At 36.7% G+C, this 18,249-nt stretch overlaps 1 protein-coding gene across 2 annotated transcripts in view; it reads left to right on the forward strand.

Annotated features, from left to right (window-relative positions):
- Window positions 1-2,715: 2,715 nt before the first annotated feature.
- Window positions 2,716-18,249, forward strand: part of RAP1B (RAP1B, member of RAS oncogene family) — a 35,904-nt gene continuing 20,370 nt past the window's right edge. The window contains exon 1 of one of the 2 annotated variants that reach the window (XM_054580071.1): window positions 2,716-2,869. The gene's annotated coding sequence lies outside the window, so the exon portion shown is untranslated. Of the gene's footprint in view, window positions 2,879-18,249 lie in introns of both variants that reach the window. The other variant, XM_054580072.1, reaches the window with a different exon arrangement.

Here is an 18,249-nt window from a genome sequence, read left to right on the forward strand (position 1 = left end):
AGATCGTGACATCAAAGCATTAAACTGATCATAGGGCCTTTTTAAGCGCAGAGCCTTGTCACATGCCGATGGAGTTAGCCCTAAGTACAGGAGGGCAAACAAAGGCATTGGCCAAATCCACCCCACTGCCTGTTTTTGTTCAGCCAAGAGCTAAGAATATTTTTTACATTTTTAAGTAGTTAAAAAAAAAAAGAAAAAGAATATTTATGACATGTAAAAGTTACATAAAATTCAAATTTTAGTGTCCATAAATAAAGTTTTATTAGAATACAGCTACGCTTTTTTTTTTTTAATGTATCCTATGGCTGTTTTTTGCACAAGAAAGGAAGAGTTGAGTATTTGCAACAAAGACAATCTGGCTGGCCCACAAAGCCTTAAATATTTACTATCTGGTTCTTCACAGAAAAAGTTTGCAAACTTCTCTTCTTGCATGAAGGTCGAAAACAAATAACAAAAGGAAGTATCACTAGTGTGGGGAGTAAGAAGAGAAAAAACTACATTAGATTAGAAATATCAGAGACGATGCTCTTTCTTAGAGAAAGTAAGGTGATTTGAATAATGGGCCAGAGTGGAAAGAGTCATTAGCGGCGGCGGAATCAGGTCTGCACACCAGGAAAGGGGAAAAGCACTACATTTGGGCAAGATGAAAAGTTGGCTCTGATTGAAAAATAGTTTCATGTGAAAGGGAAAAGACACAAGAATTTTAACTTTATTTTGGTAGGCTCTTTGAGGAAGAGCATGACTTGCTCAGTAAGTTTTAAGATAATTCATCTGGCAACAGTGTGTAGAATTGATCATAGCAGGAACAGACCAGAAACCGCAAAGGAAGGAAGGTGTGGCTTAAGCCTAGGGGTTGGGAAGTAGTGCCAGCCTAAACAAGTGTAGTCTTAGCAGAAATGAATTACTATCGAACAGAAGGGCCAATTGACTTATGCCTTGAAAAAAGGCAGAGAATAGTGTCTAGCTTGAAGACTAGGTAATTTTAAAAATGGTGATACAATTAACAAAAGAAAGGAGAGGAAACTGGTTTGGTGACAAAGATGATGAGTTCAGTTTGCACACATGACCAGCTCAAGTTGCCAGTGGAACATTCTGGTGAAGATTTCAAGAAGATAGGAACAAGGGGCTCAACCCCAAAAGTGATTAAATGCTAAGTGGTGCAGATTCTGTCATTCTCTATAAAAAGATGATAGTTTGATACAAGTGTAATGATTTCCAGTATAACAGAAGGAAACAAATGTATTTTAAACTAAACTATTTTACACATTTTCTCAAATTCTAAATAATCCTCGTTCCAATATTCTAAAACTGACTTTCTGAAAGGAAAAACAAAAAATTATGACCAACGATCAAAGAGTTCAAAAAGAAAAAAAAACAATGTACCCAGGTAACATCTGCTTCCATGAACTAAGAGTTTCAAGTTTTCAGATCTCTCAAAGTTTCATGCAAAAATGAAAAGTCAGTAAGGTCAAATTTATTTGCAATTCACTCATTCAGAATTTATAGTAATTCCTACTGACCGCTCTGGAATTTGCCTTTGAAATTTCCATTAAAAAATAGTTTTCTAAGGGAACAGAAATTATTGAATATGTAACATGTTCAATTAACCTAAATTGTAGGACACTTAGGAAGAGTTTATATACAAAAAACCTAGGATGATTACAATTAATTCTTTTCTAAGTTAAGGTTAGTTTTCAATTACTAGTATTCTCAAAAGGAGTGAAATTAACCATACTTTTCATTAATCCTCCAAATTTATCAAAGTTCATAAAAATTATTTCAAGAATAACACAGGGACCAGTTAAACTATGAACTAATCAAAGTTTGTCTTCAATGACACCCCAACCCCTACTTCTCCCTGCACTTTGCTCTCTTCGCCCATCAAAACCTTGTTTCATAAAAAAGCCAGCGTCTTGCACTGAGTAGTTGTATTTTTAGACTTTTCTCTAATAAAGCTTACGTTCCCTTGCTAAGTTCCCACCCTTTTTGGAACAAGGCATTTTTGGAACAGAAAGTGCTTTCTGTTGCCCAGTAGTCACATCATAAATCTACCTATGGTTAATCCTTTAAAGTGACCGAGTAATGTATTTAAATATGCATGTAAACAGTGATTAGTACAGAGTACAAAGTTGTTTGGGATAATCGATTTGTTAACTGAGCTTAGCAAAATAACTTGGATACAGTTCACCGAGGTTAAGACACCACTGGATAAAATGCTTTAATTCAAGAGAAAAAAACCTTTCAAGAATGAAAAAGGCTACCCAGGCTTAGGCTCCTTCACTGAGTTCTAGGTGTGGAAACCGCACGCTCTCAGTTACTTCTCCAGCCACTTTCCCCAGAATAAAAGAACACTCGAACACTAACTGGTTGCGTTAGTGAATGAACTACAGTTTGCATGAAAAACACCTTTTGAGTTTTGGAGGGCTGCTGAGCCCTTAGCACTACTGTAAACACCTGGAGTCCGGAAGCCGAAACGCAAATACTTCCCGACCCAGACTACAGAAGTGAGGCAAGAAGGGTGGTAGTGGCAGTAAAGAAACATTGCGGAGGAAACGCCGCGAGGGCCACGGCGCGTGTCGCGGCCGCGTTGCCGCCGCACGGAAGGCCCCGCCCCTCGGCCCTCGCCCCGCCCCTCGGCCCCGCCCCTTCCCGACTCGCGTAACCGAGCGCCCCGCCTGCGGACGGAAGCGAGAGCGAGGCTGAACGCCTGACGTCAAGGCGACACCGCCAAACCTCGCCCAGAGTCAGGCGTGTAAACCAGCCGGAGCGGCGGCAGCGCAGGACCGCCGTGGCGCCGGGAGCAGCGACCCGGAGGGAGGGCGAGACGCACGGCGACGCTGGCTGCGGGGACCCTGTGACAGCGTGAGAGGTTTGCAGAGTGCGTTCGTGGCCGATGAGCGGAGCGGCGGCGGTAGCCGCACGGGGCGGGGGCCCAGGCGCCGGCTGAGGGGAGCGGGTGGGGTGCGGGCCGGGCGGGGCGCGCGCAGCGGTCAGGGGCCCCGGCAGCGGCGACGACGGCAATCTATCGGGGCCCGGCAGGTGGTGCGAGGGCCAGTCGCCCAGCCGGCGAGCGCGCTGCCTCACGACCGACGGGGGTGAGCTGCTGCTGGTGCTGCCGCCGCGGGGGAACAGCGCGCTTTGCGGAAGGGGTCAAATGTCTGAAATATGGCGGAGGAAGTGAGAGCCCGAGGACCCCCCCCTCCCACCCTGCGCTCCCGCTCGCTCTTGCCTGCGGCCGCCGCTGCCTCTCCTCTTGCTCGTCATCCCCCCGGCTCCCTGGAGGACTCGTCCCCGCCCCGGAGCCCCCTCGCTGTCCGCCTCGGTTCCCTCCCGGGTGTGGGTGGAAGTTAGAACGGAAACCAGAAAGTTGTCTTCTACGAAGACCCAGCTTCCCCCAGCCTTGATCCAGGGCGAGGAACGTTTGGGGCAAACCACTCCCCGGCGCCCTGAAGGCTAGAGCCTGACAGGGAAAAAGTTTTCCTGAACCGGGGCTGGTTTGCTCCATTTGTTGCGGGAAGTGGCAGGAGGACGGCAGCGGAGGGAGCCCCACCTAGTCTGGCAGCAACCACCGCGTAGAGAAAAACTGTTAAAGGGGCCTTTCCTTTCGTCAGCAAGAGGAAATCTCTCTTTCAGTGAGAGAGAAAAATCCAGGAAGTTTGTCTTCTTTTTCGCCATCTCGATGTGTCTAATCCTAAAATTGACTGTCAGCGCCTTGAATTGTATTTAAAACTATCCCCACTGAATTGGGCCATCCGGATTTTTCTTCTGAAAAAACTGATGGCTTTCGGAGAAAAGATCACCCTTGCTAGTTTAAGCAAATAATTTGCTTTCCCTTTGCATGTCTCCCTCCCATCCTTTTTATTAGTTTGGAAAAACGTTTTTGGCCCTGCTTCTCCTGTTTCTTCTGAATATAAACAGTTCTGTTTTACAGTAACGGGAAATCAGATTTTTAACGGGGTAGAAAGTTTACTCTAAATGAAGGCTGATTTTAATATCTTAAAATTAATTCAGTCTAATTGGATTTTTGTTTCGCTACTTGCATGTAATATATGTCGAGTGTTATAACCGAAAGCTTTTCGTAAATTTATTTTTAACCCTCTTTTTTTGTAATGAAAATGTTTGGACTTGCTCAACAGAACTTTAACTTAGCAAGAAGTAACTTTAAAAAGGGAAGCCTTTCGTTTAACTTAAAGCTCATATCACTCCCAAAAGCTGACTCTTGATTAGTATTTGAGTCATAATGGAGTCATGGGACTTTTTAAGGCCCGGAAAGGACTATTGAGATCATCCAGTCCCACCCTCTTCATTTTGTGGAGGAAGAAACTGAGGCCTAGGAAAGATAAATACCGTTGTTTAGAGGTCCTGCCGACTTTTAGGACAGTAGTCTAACCGTAATGTGGGATCTAGAAGAAGAAATAATATTTTTATATAGAGAATAGTATTCCCATTATACCCAAGAAAAGGTGTGGAAGAACCACTTGGGTAGGTTCATTCCCAGGTTTTAAGAGAGGACATTGCTACTGAGGAGATTAAATAACTTTAAGGACACCGAGTTCTGAATGATAGCTTTATTTGAACCCATCTGCACTTTTAATTTCTGTACTACACAGTGTTTTCACCTGCATTTTCTTGTTTGGCATCCATGAATTTTGAGGCTGCCTTATCTGAGGAATCCCCAAAGTAAATCCTTGAAATACATGTAGCCAGTTTGGTTTTAACGTGCCAGGTATCAGGATACAACTGGAGACCCCAATAAGTTGGCATAATTTTAAAATATGGTAGGGGGGCATAAAAAGGAAAGCTCTTCTTGTCTCTTGCTCCCCTCCCCCCCCATGGAAGTCCTCTCCTTTCCTGTCTATGACACATATCACTTCCTGTCTTGTGTTATCTTTATACATATTTTTGTTACGTATTCCACTAACTTGTAAGCTCCAAGGACAGGATGTGTTCTCTGTGTGCCCCAAAGCAGTGTCATGGTACCTTGCACATAAAGAGTACTAGCTTGTTAACTGTAAGCACCATGAGGGTAGGGACCTGATTCCTTTCATTCTCCACTGTATTCTTATTTCTAGAACCTTGCCTGTGCACATAGTGTTTATTAACATTTAGATTTAGACGTTAACTGTAATGAGTATTTAAAGAGAGGATTTGAAAGAGAAACTTGTATTCCTTCAAAAAGAAACATTTCCACATCATCTTTGGAATCTTTAACATTACAAATTGATTTCCATTTTATCTTGAAAACAATGCTTTACTATAGAATTTCAGAATTTTCTCTTAGCTATATAAAGGGAAAGTGAGCCCCTCATGGTAAGGAGCTACCTTGTAAGGAGGTCCCAGCCAGGTGTAATAGAAAATTGATCATAAAAAACCTTGATCCATGTACATAAGCATCTAATTGAGTGTGTCTTCCAATATAATTCAAGATTTGTGGGCCTATGCAGAGACTGATAACATGGCAACTAATTATACATGTTTGAAATACAAAGTCTTAAGATTTGGATGAGAAACTTCTCATGTTCAGTTTTCTTTGTCTTCAGTTATAAGTCCTTGATGAGTATCTATAAAGGGAGTCAAATTAATCAGTGGAACTAAATCTGATACAGAGAGAATTTGGCTGATTTTACAAAGGTGCCATTTCTTTTTTTCCCCAAAAGTGTAGTTTAAATAGGCAGTTTTATTGTGGAATATCAAGATCTCACTGATGTGCACATATCATTTTCCTAAAGACTTGTTTTCCTGTGTGTATTGATAAGAGGGTGGGTATTGATCTCTAGTGTCTAGATTGGACTGGCACCAGGAATAATTTAGTATTTATGAACTAAATATTCAACAGCTGTTTTTTCCATTATGATGGTGAATGTTCACATGTTCAGTTTTGAAAAACTTAGTATTGCTTAAATTTTATAAGACTGTATAAGGTCGTGACTAAAAACATGCCTTAATTATCCCCCCTCCTATCAGTTTTGAGGTCTCTGCATGGTAGAGATTAGGCTGAAGTTTTACTGTTTACCTTTTCAAATTGAATTTCTTTTAGAAATAAAGAAACAGACATTTCGGTGATTCATTGTATTGGAACACTGGACAAGTTTTCCAGTAAACAGGAGTACTGTCCCATGGCTTACCCTTGTGCTGAAAACCAAATGTTTTTCAGTGTCTTAGATATTTTGCAATAGTATGGAAAGGTACTAATTAAGTTTTTGAGGATTTAATTAAGTCTTCTAGTTTTAGTTATTTGGAAATCTCTTGAACCCAATGGCAGTAGCTACATAAAATGAATTTATGCACTTGCAGTAAAGACTGACTTGATACATAATATATACAGGGTGGGGCAAAAATAGTTTACAGTTGTAGACACAGGAAACAGAATACTTGTATTATTTTATTATTTTTCCATACAAACTTTCGTACTTCATTTGAACCTAGTTTGAGCACTGGATTACAAAACTAAACACTATTACTTACAGGTTCCTATTTTAAAGAAGAAAGGTTATAAGGAATTTTTGTGTGTGCTACCTTTAAAAAAATTAAAATAACCTTTTAAAATAACTAACAAAAAGAATACATCTTCACATTGGCGTGTTTATTACTGATGTTAGTCAAATAAAGGGTACACAGCAGCTTTTTACAGTAGCAATTTAGAAAGAATTTTTGCTTTGCATCACTAGAAAATAAAAAAATGTAAACTGTTTCCAAGGAAACTTAAAAAGAAAAGAGTGAAAATTCAAGGAAATGAATGTACCAGGTTTTAAAATAATTTTTAAATTACTTATCAAAAGAAAAATAAATGCAACATGAGTTGTTGAAATTCCATATGGTTATAGTTGTACAGAACAATATTCTACAGTATTACTATTCTTAAAATTGATTGTATATGAGGTGCTTGAGTACTAGAAATATATTATTTTATTTTTTAAGGTAATGGAAAAATATAATAAAAAAGGTAATTACTCTTAAATTAAGAATCTTAGTCTCTCTAACCATAGAGAATAATTATCTAATGTTCTGATTTTGAATTTTACAATGAGCTGATTCCTTAAGGTTACTCTTAGTTATGCTATTTCATAGTTTTGTACTTATGTTACTACATACACATTATATCACTGAGACCTTTTCAATTTAAACTCGATTCTGATCTCATGAAATAACTTGCTAGGTAATCTTTTCAAGTGGTTGGAGATTGAAAGCTTTTTAATGTTGTACTACTAGACTGAATAAAGATGTTGAAGTAAGAGAGCATCACTTAAAAGCATTTATAAATAATTTTGATCACTTTAAATTGACTTAGAATCATTACTTCTACTACATCACAGAGCTGTTGCTGAGACTTCAGTAGTTGGTTTGAAAATTATTAGTAAATAGGTTCTTTTAGCATTTTGTTAAGTAATTTATTTTGAAAATATACAGTGAACTGATTGCTTCATTGGTAATCCATTGGTAGCTTACCTCTGTTCTTGTGGAAGGGGAAAAAAGATGAAAGAAAATCTGTTTTGTCCATTTAATAGCAATTTTTGGCAAACACATCTGGAAAGGAAATGGAAAATGTTACACAAAATAAAATTCTAATTATCCGTATCTTCTAAAATGTATCCTTCTCATTAGACTCTATTTTTCGAATCACTTTATTTCTTTAAAAAAAAAAAAGTTGGGTGACTTTGTGAAAGTTCTTAGTTAATGGGAGAGTATCAATAGAGACTACTAATATAACTTGCCTTCATTGATAGTTTTTAGGTGTCAAAGTAGTATGCATATTGCATCCAATTGTTACCTTTTAAGACTGCAGTGAGAGTATTACTATTACTACGTAGTTATAGTTAGGACTTCTAACATTGTAAGTTATCATTAAGCTCCTTGATGACAACAGCAATACTCAGGAATCCCTTAATAATCTTGAATTCTGTACTGTACGTATAATAAAGAAGGATAGGGATGAAGTATATAAACGTGTTTATATTTTCTTCTGCTCTTGAAATTGTTAAACTAGGATATTAAAATACACAGAATTTGTGTTGGTAAGACTGATAGTTTTCAAATATGTTTGTCTTTCTAATATTCTTATTAAAGTGTTTAGAATATGAAAAAGTATACAGAAGAAAATTAATATCACTTGTAATCCTATCAGTACAGTTAATTTTTAGGCACAATCTGTACTTACCTTTCTGAATCTTTCCTACTTACTTTCTCAGTGGGAAAATGACATATATTGTACTACTTAGAGTTGTTGAGGATTAAATGGAGTGTTATTCATAAAATGTTTATGAAATAATACACTAAAGCCGTAATATCGTATTTTGCTGTGTATAACGGGCTCCCGTGTGTAATGCACACACAGACCCATGTTTTTGGCCCAAACTTTCAAGAAAGAAATCTTTTCTTTCCCCTTTTTTAAAAATTTATTCGTTTCTTTTTTCTTCTAGTTTTTCAAATACATTTGTCTCCACCTATCCACCACCACTTTCCCCTGCCCCACGCACCCCCACCTCTCCCGCTCCAGTCCTTCCCCACCTTGGCTTGGTCCCTGTGTCCTTCATACCTCTTCCTTGATCTGTCCCTGTCCCTTCCCCTCCCCCTCCCTGCTACCTACTCCCTCCCTCCCTCCTGTCCTGTCTGTTTCTTCTTTCTTTCAATGTTGTTGGTCATATTTTCAGGAGAGAAATCTTTCAGTTTAATTTTTTAATTCAGTTATTTATTTGGAAACAGCCAATTATCGTACTCCAGGGTATTATTTTGCTTATGGATATCGTTATTGCTTTGTAGAGTTACACTTTTAATGCATAAGCATAAATAAAAGAATTAAAAACATGTAGATGTGGAATTAGTATTACCCATGTGTAATGCACATCCTTATTTTTCCCTCAAAAATTTGAGCAGAGAAAGTGCACATTATACACGGCATAATACAGTAGTTCTTGTTTATTATAAAGCTTTTATTCTCCTGTAGTATTGCTACTCCCAACTGAAGTTGATTTCATTATTTGATTTTTAAGATTCCCATTAAGGTGTGAAAGAAAAATAATTGTGATTGCCAACAGCTTAAATAAATTGTGTAGCTCAGTGGTTTTCCAAGTATGATCCAAGGAATCCTGGAAATTACCTAGACATTTTCAGGGATATCCAAGTCCAAAACTATTTTCACAATAATACTGAGATGTTCTTTGTGTTTTCCATGTGTTGACATTTGTACCAGTGGCACAAAAGCAAAGGTGAGTAAAACTTCTGACTCCTTAGAATGAATCAGGTTAGAGCACCACACTGTATAGTAAATATTATATTCTTCACTACCCTGCATTCACAATTTAAGAAAAAAAAAGCACAAAACTTTCACCTAAATGCACTTAAAAGTAAACATCTTTTAAGAAATCAAATCTCCACTCTTGTACACATAATTTTAATATACTGTAGCAAAATGGGAAGTATGCTAAAAACACTCTTTGCTGCCATGGTTGTCTCCAGGAAAAGCATTAATGTGATTATTTGAATTGCAGGTTGGACCAACCAGTTTTTCATAAACACCATTTTTACTTGAAAGAATCCCTGACAAACTATGGTTATTCAGAACTGGGTATTAGGCTGACATTTTCCTCAAAAATAAAGAGAGCCTGTTACTTTAAGATGGACACTATAGTCAGTGATAAAGTTCTAGTTTTCAAGTGAAAATTAGAATTTTGGAAAACTTGTATAAGCCATTGTGCTCTCAACAGCTTCCCAGCACTTAAAATATTTTTCTAATGATATTGGTGGTGTTAAAGAACATTTTTCTTTTTGAATAAGGTGTAATGAAATGGGTCACTATTTGAAGATCTGTAAAACTGTGAACCAATATTTTCTAAGTTACTAATGCATGATATTACAAAATCATGCATGGGTAAGAAATTTTTCCAAAGTTCTAGCTAGACCAGTAAATTTTAATGTTAAATAACACAAAGTTATGGATAAAGGTTTTTTTATTATTATTTTAATATATTGCAACCAGTTGTCAAGTTTTGGTGTAGTATGAAAGGGACCACATTTATCTGAAAAGGCTATTAAAATACTCCCACTGTCTGTCGGAATAGTCACTTTTTTATTATTATTATTCCTCATTTTTCCATGATGTGCTATGAGTATTTAACATAACTTTTTACTTTTTGGGGGCTGGGGGAAGGGTGAATAAAAAAATAGATAAATGTGGGGCAGTGTTTTCATGTGTGTTAGCTTGAAATCTATTATTAATATCAAGTCATTTTAGGTTTAATTTTTTTGCAGTCTTTTTTCAAGTAGTCTGTTCAACTTTTAATCACAGTAATGGTAATTGTTATTTTTTAAGCCTATTTTTTGTTTTATTTCTTGTTTTATACACCTGAGTACTCATATATAGACTGCATGTGTGTCCCAAGTTTTGGCCTAATTTCAAAGAACATTTTTAAGATAATAGTTGACTTTCACAGTTTTAGGATATGTGGTAATTTTATTATAATGAAGCCATTAATTTTTTCCCATTTCAAGTTTAATACTGTCTCTTTGACCTGAGAATTTGGTGTGTTGTCTGCCTTCAGTAGATACTTTTCTAAAGCAAATGATAATAATGGATAACATTCTTACTTTCTGGGAGAAAGCTGTTTCTTTTTCATGTTTGTTTAAAAACAGTTGTAGCAATTCTTGTTAACTATTTTTATAAACCTTATGTCATAGGACAGTTCCAAGTTTTAAAGTATTATTAGGCTAACTGGCATTTGGTTAAGTAGTAAGTTTCAGATTATGAAAGAAGAAAGGTATAAATTAAACTGTACTCAATTTCTTGGAAATTCAGTGCCATTTATTTCCCTAGAGGTAATACAACTGGTGTGTTCTGTGAAGAAAGAGGGTATTGAGTCTGAGCATCACTATTTGAAAGAACAGAGTTGACTTCAGAGGAGGAGAAAGGGGTGTGGACTGGTGTAAAGAGGGATGAGTGTAAAGCTGCTAATTTTAGGGTCTCATCAGGGATTAAACATCATAGAACTCCTGCCTGCTGGGGATTAATCCCACAGTAAGGGAGGGAATTTAATGAGCAGCTTTAGTTCTCCATATTTTAAATAATTAACCTATCAGCTATTCTGTCCGGTCTGAATTAGGGAACATACTGAGATCATAACTTTTGTCCAGGACAGAACATCCAAATTAGTCACCAAGTTACCCTGTTTATTGCTTATGCAGTTTTAGTTGCTAGTTTTAAAAAAAAGTATGAAATTTTATCTAAGTTTTTTATACTTCATCATCCTTCAACAAAGAGAAGATAGAATTTGTAAGCTTTTAAAGACAGAAGCATTTGTAACATTTTTCTGTTGTTTACATGTAAGTGATGATGGTAGTAATAGCCAAGGTGGAAGGGCAGTAAGTAGACCAGAAAAGAAAGTGAGGATAGATGTATAAGAGGACCGAATTCTAATGAGTAGGCCTGCTGTTTGCTACCTGGTATGAACAGGAATGATGAACTCCACTTGGAAAAGCACTTGTGATGGGTTAGTAATAGATCTTGTCCACTAGAGGGTCCTATGGAAGATAAATTGGTATTATCTATCATAAATTACTTTTAAAGTTTGTCACTAAGTGTGAGTAGAGAGTACTTTTGCTTTTTACACTCCGACAGGTCCTTATGCACTTTTCACTGTGCAAATTGGACACATTTCATTTTATTCATAAGTTCAGGCTTATTTCTCTGAGCATTAGAGGTAAATCTGAAAAGTGATGTGCTTAATTTCAATGAGTTGCTAGACCTTTTGTACCCTGTTGCCTTAAATGCAGCGTGGTTAGTTGCCATAACTTTGACCTGGGTGCCCTAAGCTTCAGTTCTGTTTCTGGCATTGGCCTTGAAACCTTGAGCAAGTTGACTCCTTTCTTTATGTAGAAAAAGTTTGAGTGAATGGCTGTTAAGGCCTTTTTGAGTTCTGAAATCCTGTTTCTGTGATACTGCCCTTATTGAAAATACAATAATCTGGACCTCCTGTAGGAGCTTCTTCACTTGTTTCCATTTTTGTCCTCCTTTTACCTCAATCTCCACCCAGAAGACAAAGTCATCTTTTAAAAATGTAAATCAGATCATGGAACACCCTCCAGTCCCAGTTTTTCCCCTGGTGACTTAAAATAAAAACCAGATTTAATTCTTGCTTATTACTTCACCAGTTTACTCACCTCCTTTCACTAAGCTGTAGCTACACTGGACATTTTTTATTTTTAATTAAGTATAGTCAACATACAACACTGTACTTGTCACTTCTTTGTGATCTTGACCCAACAAGTTCTTTATCCCTTTCTGATTTTTGGTGCTTACAACTATTGATACTTCCTATCATGATACTTCCCCACCTGTCTGCAATTCTCAGTCTCAACATCAGATCTAAGCTCAGATGTCATATCTACAGAGTTTTTTCCTGATCACCTTATATAAAGGAGCATTCCCTCTTCGTTGGCTTCATAGTTCTTACCACAATCAATAATTATATTTATCAATTTATCTTCTCTTCCTCTCTTGTTTCAAGGGGACGAGAATACCATGTCATTTTCCCACCACAATCTCAAATGGTTAGCCCAGTAACTGGCACATAGTAAATGCTCAAAAATTATTTTAATTGAAAGAATATATAAAGTTTTCAATGATTTGCCCTTATCAGTTCCCATCATAGGCTACCTTTACATAATTTTAAAGTGTTGTACTTATTTCCAACTATAATTCCTCATTTAGGGCATCTGTCTCTTGAGAACTTGTATATCTGACTGCATGTTACAGAGAGCTAATTGTTCTCAGTTACTGTGTTAGGATTAAATCAAATGATTATGCACAAAAGGTTCTTAGCAAGGACATGAAAAGTTAGTGTGAAATGTATGTAGCAGTTCAAAATAATAATAAATACCTAAATGAGTAATATTGGTAAGTGCTTAATAGAGTCCGAAGAAGACACTAAAAATAAGGTGGGATCTTGCATGATATTTAAGGGGTATGTAAGTTTTCAGTTAACAGTGAATGTCAGAGGTAGGTAGCAATGTAGAAATTGCAAAGTGCAAAGTATGAGTGTTCAAGAAAATATTTTTCTGTATTACATGTCTGTTAAATGGATTCTACTTGTAGATCTATAATCTCTCACCTATAATATAACCATTGGTGCCAGGTATTTATTTCTAAGGTGAAACATGAATTGTCACACTAAATAAGTAAATCAAAACTATAAATAGGCTCATATCAGTTCTTAGGTGAAGTTTTGTTGTGTAAAAAATTTATCAGGTCAGGTTTTGCCACCAAATTAGCTGAGGAACTTTCAGGTTTCAAAGGTTTTAGGATTTCAGAATTTCTTTGAGGTCTGAAATCATTACTTTGTGTCTTTTCAGGGAAAACATCAGGGCCTGAAAAATGTTACTTTAAAGTAACATTACATTTAGCTTAGAAACAGTGTGTACCAAGGAATTCTTTTTGACACCCGACTGAGAGTAGAATTAGAATGCGCTGCTGAGGGTGATGAGTATTTAAGAGTATGGGAGAATCACCTAATTCCTTATGGCCCAGATAAATGTTTGGAAATAGTGAAGATTCATCTATATATATTGGTGCCTGGAAAATACAAAGTTTTTTAAAAAGTTAAAAAATTGATAGCTCGTATTTTAGCCACAATTTCTTCTTGGTAGATTTTTTAAGTCTTACAAGATACTATGCCATTTTTCTCCCAGTTGATAAGGTTTCTAAGAATTATATAATACATGTAACTGTGATGTATGAGTACAGTAGATTAGAATAGGAATATTTTAGGACTAACATAATATCTGTTTAAAAAATCCATGATGGAATCACTTGGTATTGATAGGAAAGAAATATCCAGAAATGCTACTCAGAAACTGAGAATTGATTACAGGAAGTGCTTGCTCCCTGTTTTGTGTTTTCCCCATATATCCTGCTTATTCTAGCATCCTAATTAACACTCAGAACATCAGTTCTCATTGACCTTTTCTATTTATTTGGTGTATACTAATATCCAAGAATGCAAATGTATATGTGCTGCGGGGGTTTTTTGATAGCTCATTAAATTGCAAAGACAGGCTACCTTTAAAAAAAAAGTGCTTACTGACCTAATAATTATCAGATAAGTGGAATAATGTATGAGAAAGCTAACTGAATGTAAGCATTATTTATGACTTCTAACGTATGGCATGATTTTTTAACTTTCTAAGTGGTTTTTATTTAACTGATACTAACCACATCTTTAAGTAAACTGAAGAGGGTACAGTATAAAAGGAAAAGCTGTTAAGTCAATTAAAACAACTTCATAAAACAATTAGCTGCATAAGCCAGTATGGGCATTAAGCAGCTATCCTAAACTGCTAAAATTGAGATACTAAAATTATTCAAGAAAATTATGGGAAGTACCTAAGCTTCCACTGTTTTTTTTTGTTTTTGTTTGTTTGTTTGTTTGTTTAGTTGGTTAATTTTTCTTCTCTGAACTTTTGGCAGGTTTACTAGGGAATTTTCCATTAGGAATGTCCTGGTCTTGAAATTTTATTTAGAATGTAATGTAATCATGCAAATGATGAACCCACAGTCTAAAATCATGGCATTTTTATTACGGCTTCGAATGCATTTGGGGGCAGTCATGTTAAGTTTTGTCATTTAATCCTGGTTGAGTTAACAGTATAATGAAATAAAATATTTTTTGTAGTCATCTGTTTCTTCTCTCATGGAAGACACTAATTTCATTTATATCTGAATTCAGCCTTATGTTGCAACAGACTGTATGTTTTTTAAAAATGTTCTCCCATCCTCACGGAGGAAGGTGTATTGTAAAATTTGACAATTTATATTAAAAGAAATATTTGTGGTGTTCTTTCATTCATGAAAACTGGTGTGGTTTGTTCTGGAATTCTTGCCCTTAACTTGAATTCTAATTAATCTGTTAGTACTAAAGTGCTTCACCTCTGATTTCTTACACTTCTGCCCCAACAGCTCATAAACCATACTTAGTTCAGTATTTGCTTTAAATACAGGAAAACAAATATTTCCCGTAACTAATGGGGGTATCTCTGTAGTTGATGTAGTATCTTACTCTGCTACCTGTGAAGCAAACATTATTGAGCATGTTTGGTGTTTGTGTTTAATTCTGGAATCATAAATTCAGGAGATGTGGAAAAGATTTGGCTTCAGCTAGGAACATAGAAAAACATCTAGTCTTTTTACCCCCACCCCCGATAATGGTCATCCCTTTGGAGTGGTGGGATCTCTTCTTTTTTTTTTTTTTCCCCTTCTGTGATTATGGAAGCTAACACTTATTTAAGAGCAGGTTACTTAAATTACTTAAGAATCTGCTTTCTGGTAACTTGAGGAACAACAGAGAACCTCCTTTTCTTATTAAATTCAAGGACACATAATTTGGAGACAAGAAGATCGTCTCTGGTGGAACCTGATCTTTTTTTGCTAGAGATAGAGGTCTTAGGGTTTGGAGGAAGGGAGCTGTCATCAGAGTCTCCAGAGGTACTTGCAAAAACTTACACACACACCACCACCACCAGCCCCCCCCCCCCCAGTATAATGAGACATTGTACTAATGAGCACCGCCCTCATCATTTAACTAGGCTTCTAGGTCTTCAGATTTAAATTTGATCTGATCTTGAGACATCTCCTGCCACCATTCTCAGCAGTGACTTTGTTTTGCCACCTCTTCAAGTACCCCATGCATGGTTCCTTCCTGTCATGGTAGGGTGTGACCCCTACAGGCCAGACTACATCTACTGCAAACATATCGTCTGGCTAAAAATGTCTCATTATATAGTGTTCACGTTTATCTTTAGAGACTGGTATACATCGTGGTATAACCAATGTCACGGTATAATGTTGATTGTTCTCAATTAATGTCTCTGATCACTGTTAACTTCAGTGGGTCTACCCAACCATGGAGCATCATCCAGCGAGAAATTTCCAGCACAAAACTTCACAAACCACTTTTGACACATTCGATCAGTCACAGCACCTTCTGCATACACTGCCCAAATCCTTTTTGTTGTTGTTGCATTTCAGTTGTGTTTTTACCTTTCTTGAAATAATAAAGCATAATATGCTGAAAATGTTGAGTACTTCCATCTTCAGTATTAAAATGGCTACACAAAAATTCACCAATTTTAATAAGTTTTTTTAATGCAGGTTGATATGACAGCTGTCATAATACAAAAGAACAAAATTGTTTTGAATGAAGTTAGAGACAACTAAGTGCTACTAGAGCCAATTTACGGGGGGGGGGGGAAACAAAGAACTTTTTGGCCAAGCCAATATTATGAGTAACTGTAGACAATATGAAATTGAGTGGCTGTGTTTCAACTTAACTCTATGTACAAAAGTATAGGCAGCAGATGGGATTTGGCCTGAGGGCTAGAATTTGCCAGCCCCTACGCTAGGGCCAGAAACTAGTTTTGTTTGATTCAACAAACATTTGTCTTTCGTATTCCAGGCACTGTTAAGTGTTGGTTATGCATCAATTGCATACATAGATCTCTGACCATGAGGTATTTAAACCTTAACTGAGTATTTTTTTAATGACCATGGCGTATCCAAAGGAGATTGAGGAAAAATATGGCCATAAACCTGCCTCATTTGTGAGATTTTAGGCAAATACCCTAAGTGCCATGTTCTATGGTAGTGATATTAACTAAAAGTAATCTCAGTGTGTTTTAGATACCAAATGCTATGGTATCAGTTAACATCCTGTTGTAAAAAATATGGAACCTAAGATTCATTTTTAAAAGTACCTTTAATTTTCTTGGTATTGGTATGTTTCTCTTCAAAATGTCCAGTACTGTTACCAAGTGAGTCAAGGCTCTTGACCAATACTCAGAGATCTCTGTTAACCTTAGACTCTTGCTGTCTTTATTTTCCTGTTCCTTTGTACATTGAGATGCAGTCAGACCCTGCTTTCTACTGTAGTCTAATCTTATTTCTACATTTTGCTGCCTTCTGTGGTTTTGCTATCACTGTTCTTTTCTCTGTTAAGTTCTTTCCAATTCAGATGCTGTAACTTACTCATTTGTTACTTTCTTCATGAACCTGTTCCTGACCTCTTGCCTGAACTTCCATAGTATTTTTGTTTCTGATGATATTTTCCATATTTTTATGTCTCATCTTTTCTACAAAACTCTAAGCTTCTTGAAAGCAATATGTTTTGTTCAATTTTTTAACCTTCTGGTGACTTCACTTACTGCATATTCAGATACTAAGTAGATGAAAAGTACATTTCTAAATAAGCAAGTGCTCCTTGAAAAACATTTTTGGACTTTTATCCAAATGAGACAGCGCATGTCAGTATACACCTTTACATTGTAAAGGTTATACAAATAGTGTCTGTTTCCATAAACATCCAAACTTGTTTCACAGTGCTAAGTGCTGCACACAACTTGGTTTTTAATTTCCATGTTTTATTTTAGAAGAGAGTATCATTCTGTTGTGAAAAAAGATAAGCTATGTGGTACCCAGAAAGGCAGCAAGATGTATTTTACGCCTTCATGGTTCCACATCTTTAAGATTATGAAACACAAGACGAAGCAAATTTCTATCAAGAAATTGGATATTAAATGTATCCACCCAAGATGACAGACTATTTTGGTTTGCTCAGGACAAGGATTTCCTGGGACACAAGATTTTTTAGCACTAAAACCAGGACAGTTAGTCACTCTGATTCCACTTAATAATGTAGCCATTTCCTATGCATATTGCTGTGCTAGCGCAGTTTCAAGGAAGTGTAATAAATACCTGATAACTAGGTGATTGATTTGAAAGGGGAGGATTATGGGGGGCACTTGGGCTTTTATTAGGTTCAAATGAAAACATAAAAGTATTTGATTAATTCATCTATTTAAGAATATATTCGTGTATTCTTAAATACCATACCATATACCATAGTATAAGGGCCTTATTAGAAGGTGGTGCTACACAAATTTTAGAACTTCAAAATCTATCAGATGATGAATACCTTATTTAAATGTACTTTATTAGCTATTGCAAAGTCTGAGGTGGCCTGAAACTTTCCTTAATTCCCTTTCAAGTGGTTTAAGTTTTGGTCAAGAAATATTAAGACTAGTCTGTACCTTGTCAGTCCTTTGCTGGAATTAGCATTTGTATGTGTTACTGTTATATAAATCAGCAAACCCCATGGCTGAGATCTGTGTAGTAACAGGTATATGAGGTCTGTCCGGAAAAAGTCCAGCCATTGTTAATATAACAAGAGCAGTTTGCACGACATCAGTGTGACCTGGCAGCCAAGGAGA

The sequence above is a fragment of the Pteronotus mesoamericanus genome, unplaced genomic scaffold, assembly GCF_021234165.1.
Source record: "Pteronotus mesoamericanus isolate MK-2021 breed Mesoamerican mustached bat unplaced genomic scaffold, CSHL_Meso_final contig_56, whole genome shotgun sequence".
Taxonomy (NCBI): domain Eukaryota; kingdom Metazoa; phylum Chordata; class Mammalia; order Chiroptera; family Mormoopidae; genus Pteronotus; species Pteronotus mesoamericanus.